Consider the following 6,027-nt stretch of genomic DNA (forward strand, 5'->3'; position numbering starts at 1 on the left):
GAGCGAGGCCCGTGGTACGGATCGTTGCCACCATCTATATATTTTCCCTGTAAGCCGCCGCTAGGGTTTCCGTCGCATCATTGTACACCCACGGCGTTTGTAACACCACCGAAATAGTGAAGTTTTGCTGGCTGGCGCCCGTGGTTTTTCCCTTGTGTGTTGCAAGGGTTTTCCACGTTAAAATCTCGTGTCCCCTGCAGTGTTTTACTTTTCGTTCTTCGTTTATTGTGCATCTCGATTATAACAAGCAGTAGCTTGACGACAGGGAAGCTCAGGCCGGTGACGACAGCGGCCACCTCCTCGGGTGTGCACCATATCAGACTGGCGGTGCTCTTCGTGTAGTTTACGCGTAGGCTGGAGGCACGACCGGGCTGACGATGACGTCGAGTTTCAGAGCGAGTCGCAGCGATATGACCTTAGCGAAGAGATTTGCAATGAGGTGGATCAGGCTTATCGGCCGAAACTCGCATAGGGTGGCTGGGCCAGCGTGCTTGGGCAGCAGGGTGAGGAACGCTTGATTCAGCTTTGAAAAGTCGCGGCCTCAGAGTTTGTATAGCTGCTAGAACTTGTCGACAATGTCCTCCTTGATCAAGGGCCAGCACGAGCGAAGAAACTCCACCGTAAAGCCATCAGGGCCAGGCGCTTTCCGCACGGGCAGCCGCATCACGGCCTGCCAGATCTCTTCCTTGCTGAAGGGGGCGTCGAGGTCAAGCAGATCATCCTCGTGGTCGATCAGCTCCGCGAAGTTGAGCGTGCAGTCGTGTGGCACCTCCATGCCCAAAAAGCCATCGTAATGGTGGAAGGCAGCCTTGGCAATGTCTGCATGCTCCGTGAGGACTCGGCCGTCAAGAGACAAGCTCTAAATTCTGTTTTTCTGTCGGTGGTAGGATCACTGCCGGTGGAAGAACGAGGTGTTGGCGTCGCCGTCCTTGAGGGAGGCGATGCGGGCGCGCTGTCTAGCCATTGTCCGGAATGGTGAAGCAGAAGTGGTGAATGGTGATGTCAAGTGTAGAGTGGTGAATGGTGAATGGTGATATAGAAGTGGTGAATGGTGATGTAAAGTGTAGTTTTAAGAAGGTTCAGAGCGTGTCATATTACCTTTTGTAAAAATCAATTCAGTATATAGTTGGTGAAAATAATTAATTTATTTTTGAAATGCAGTGGCGGACAAGATATATAGGATAGGTAGTCGGAACTAAAATCATAGTTAAATGTAGAATGTAAAAAGTTTCATACCAACAACGCCTTAAATAATATAGAGACTAGAATAATACTTCACATGTATTGATGTTAGTGTTACATGATAACATGATATCTATTTGTAGATATGATACTCACTTCATATATGTGGGCAAACAATCATTTTGGTTTCTTAGCTCATTCTTCAGAGAATTCATTTAGTTGACCAAATTTACTTCATTGAATGAATAAATTATATGTTATGAAAATGATTAACTTCGTTTTTTATTTCATCATACATGCTTTCACTAAAAATTTCCTTCCAATGAAATTATTAACTATATAATTCTTGGAAAACAAACGAAAAAGGAGGATTCGAGCTTGAGAAATAATGAACAAAACAGAAACATAAGGGAAAGATAAATGGTAAGATATAAACCTAAAACGTTGGTTTTCCAATGTGTCTCTGGACCAATCAAATTATGATGATTTCTTACTAGGAGTCTTAAGAATACATTATAGACAAGGCCGGGTGTCTCAAATCTCAAGGACTTAACACCGAAGAAATGTGCATAAGAGAAATGAGTACCTACTTAGCCATCATTCACTTGTTCTGCGACAATCACAGGATTCCTCCCTCCATAAAACCAACGCCAAATTGCCCAAGTTATTAGCTCGATCAATCTGCATAATAAGCCCACAAATACAACACCCCATTTGTTCCAGTTGTTTTCTTCTCCGATGCAAAGCAATATTATTCCACTTACGATAGCACATAGATTTAGGAAGAAATTAAAACCTGTAGGTTCCTACAGAAAATGAACATGTTAAAAACAACCAGCAACAAGAAACTGTACTGCATTGATATAGTGATTGTGCTTAATGTTTTAACTTAGAACCCATAGAATCCACCTCAACTATAACCAAAGTTCAGTGCAATGAGTTGCCAGACAATTATCGAGGTAACTCGCGTGCAACATAATTTACTCGCTAACCCGCAAGTATAATGCATAGTGTGCTTTAATCACATTATATGAAGCTTTTAACAACTAAGGCGGGATTAACTCCTAAAGAAGAAATTACAAGATATTTAACAAAAAAATTCTAGTATTCTCTAGAAGCAAACGTAACACGCTCCGATAAAATTATTTGAGTAGTTGCTAGGTGAAAATGTTTTGCAAATTAAATACTACAGTGCTTAAATGACAACATTTTAATAATAGACTTAATAACATTATAATTTAAAATATTATTCAGTTCATTACCATTGTGAACCATCGAAACAAGTACATCAGTACTCCGCACACAGATGAAAGAATCTCAAATAAGAACATGTTCTGAAAATTGGGTGGACGCTTAACACACAGCACAAAGTGAATAATGCATATCGGGATTAAGCCACCAATGGTATAAAGCCACGATCTAACCATATTGGCTTCCTGTAAGATCAAAATTTTGAGCAATATATCAGAAACAGCGGATGCTACAATATACAAAGACTTGATAATATGCAGATGGTAATTGTTGAAGGTACCTACCTGAACAATCCTTCTCTCATGATGCAGCAACCACATGAGCGCTAGAGAAAATGTGAGACAGTAAAGTACATTCGCGATTGTTATAGTGAGCTCAAGCCATGTAAAGTTATTCCACAATGTTCTTTCATTTGAATTTGACACTAGTCCATATGCTACTCCATATGCTATCATTGATGCATAGAAATTTATACTTATTAGAAGTGTATACCGCCACATGCTTACGGGATCTATTCTGATGAAGAGAAGAAACCTATGGACCCTCCCATTTTCTGGCAGAAGATTTTTAATGGAAAACCTACACGGGAATAAAGGTCAAAAAAATGGAAATATTTGAAAGAGAAGTGTCAGATATGTAACTCTTATTTAATTAGAACCAAGAAATTACCATGGAGCAGCACAGCATACCCATAACAAAATATAAGCAACAATTGTACAGATCACATTTATGTTTGGTTCCCTGAAAAGTAACAGATCATTACAACTCCATATGTTTTAGCAGCGCATTTCTTCCATGAAATCAACCAGATCATAAAATATTACCTGGGTTGTGGCTGTTGTGATGGCCCTGGAACTGCAAGTTTTGATTGTATCCAGCGGGCTGTCGTGAAGTAATCTTCAGTTTCTTCTATGAGAGGGCATACTTCCCATTGTTGAGGTATAGGTCTTGTATTACGCTTTGGACAGAAGTTTTTCATCGAACTTGTGCCCGTTGATGATGAATCAACTCCAGTAATCAAACTAAAGATGACTAGAATGAGAATGACCTGTTGTTTGTTAAAATTGTTTAGAACAATGCACTTTTGGTAAACAAGTACTTGATGAAAATAAGAATTCTCCCCGGAATTGGAAGATCATTTCGAGATCTTCGAGCATATTCAAGGGTTCAATATGACTATTGTCACTTCCACCAATACCCAAAAGATATGTAGCATCATCATTTGACTTGCACCTAAGTAAGGCAAATGAACCTCTGATGAAATGAGCCATATAAAGGGTTCCATCACCTTATACTGCAGGTTCGCTTGATTTTTATACTCCACCAAAATGGTGAAGAAACATTTGTTTGCCAATAGAGAATCCTAGAATTGTTTATTGGGTTACTATGTAATTTTAAACTGGTGGTTCTAATAATGTTGGCGAAGTCCAACTGTAATAGTTGTCTTTTACTACACATCATTAAGATGATACGTAATTTGTGGCACGCTAATAGCATTTTTAACTAGGATAATCAAGAACAGTTGTGCATAGTTCATTCATCAATCACTTTTATGAAAAAAAAATCAAGTATACAACTGAATTCGCTCTCGAACATGTCTTTTGGGATAATCTCCCGAATATATATACTAGATTGATTGTGCCTTTCTTGGGAAATACACCTTAGTGTATTTGAATTTCTAAAGTAGTCGGTGTCAAATTAGACTTATTAACTGTATCATCTTCAGAATTTACAATTGTTAAACATTGAACAAGTTTCTGGTCCAAGAGGGCCAAGCCCATGTAGGAGCTGACCTATAAAAGGAGGGAGCTGGTGGTGCGTGTAGGCTGCTGAGGCCAGCAGCTGCGGCTGGGTGGTGGCAGCGACGGATGGGGCTATTGAGGAGCTGCTGCATGCAGCTGCTCGGGAAGGGAAGAAGATGGCTGATGCAAAAAGCCTAGCTGAGGCTCTAGAGAAGCTCACGACGTTCCTCACCTCCAAGGTAGATGGATCGACCTCGGGGGCCATCGTTCCTCAAGGAGGAGTGGTCCAGAAGGTTGTGTTGTTGCCAACTGACCTCAAACTTGAGGAGCTGGTGCCCATCAAGATCCTTGTGGAGCAAATGGATCTTCATGGGCACTTGTTGGGTAGTGTTGTTTAAGAACCAGAAGACAAGACTAGTGCGGAGGGAAAGAAGTGGAAGGCCATCAACTCCTTGTTGATTAGGTGGTGGTTGAACTCGGTGGTGCCCTCCCTTAGACGTTGTGTGGAGGGGCTATTTGTTGCTGCTGAGATATGGACGACCTTGTCCACCCAGTACTCTAGCAAGGGCAATGGCATGCTCATTGCTTAGACTGATGGGAAGATTCATCGTTTGCACCAAGATGACAAATTAGTGATGACATATGTGGTAGAGCTGCAGGGATTGTGGGCAGACTAGGATAATTGTGAACCTCTTGAGCTCTATGATGTTGCCTGCATCGAGTCAGGGAACAAATGGATAGCACGCAGACGTGTGTTGAAACTTTTGGAGGGCCTCAACCGTTGCTTTAATGGCAGGAAAGCATCCTTGATGCACCAAACTTCCTTGCCAACCATTGATGAGCCTATTGCAGCGGAGACTGAAGAGGAGGTGCGTCTATCTATTGTGAAAGCAGATGAGAAGGTTGTGCCAGCTCCAACATTTACCGTTACTGAGCACAAGGATTGGAAAGAAACCAGGACCTGTTGGGAGATAGGTCACCTGAATTAGAACTGTCCAACTCGTGGCAGAGGCAGGGGATATAGCAAAGGGAAAAGTAGAAGGACGGCTGGAGGTAGAGGTGGATACTTGGGAAACTCAAGACATCAGATTGCTAGAGGCACAGGAGGACACTCAGGAAACTCAGGGGTAAAAGGGCACACATGGCGACTGAAGTGGAAAATGGGACGTAAAAGGACACAGAAGTAGATTATGTTGCCTATGGATACTTTGCTCACTTGGCCTCCACGGATGAAGGTAATTATGAAAAGGCATCTCGCTACTAATGAGAATGATACTAAATGGGTTCTAGATTCTAGTGCATAAGCATGTTGAGTTTGAGTCTTACATTAAGCATCCTCCTACTCACAAAGGCACTATTCAAATTGATGGTACGAAACAACCCGTTGTCAGGGTGGGCACAGTAAAGTGCACACCGAACATCTCCTATCATCGGTCTTACATGTCCTAGCGTTTCATGTTACTTGGTCTCTTTGAGTGCTCTAATTAATGACATAGATTGTAATCAAACTCTTAACAAGTTTGGTGTCGTGATTCAGGAGCAGCAAACGAGGCAAATGGTTGGGACTAGAACCAGGTGTAAGGAGCTCTGGTATGTGGACAAGAGGGTGCAGCCATAGTTCGTGTATGTTGCAACCATGCTAGACAAGTAAAAATAGGCTATGGTCCATCACTGTAGGATGGGGCATGTGTCTTTTAATAAGATGAGTAGAATATTTCCATATGTTATGTGTGGCATAAGCAAAGGCAAGTTTACATGTGATGCTTGTGAATATGCTAAACATACAAGAGCCTCACATGTGAGTAAGGGGCTTAGGAGAGTATCTCTTTTTATGCTTATTCATTCAGGTGTA

At 41.7% G+C, this 6,027-nt stretch overlaps 1 pseudogene; it reads left to right on the forward strand.

The window, feature by feature from the left end:
* The first annotated feature begins 4,351 nt into the window (after positions 1-4,351).
* On the forward strand, positions 4,352-5,362 carry LOC139833678 (uncharacterized; annotated as a pseudogene).
* Positions 5,363-6,027: the final 665 nt, after the last annotated feature.

The sequence above is a fragment of the Lolium perenne genome, chromosome 7, assembly GCF_019359855.2.
Source record: "Lolium perenne isolate Kyuss_39 chromosome 7, Kyuss_2.0, whole genome shotgun sequence".
NCBI lineage: Eukaryota > Viridiplantae > Streptophyta > Magnoliopsida > Poales > Poaceae > Lolium > Lolium perenne.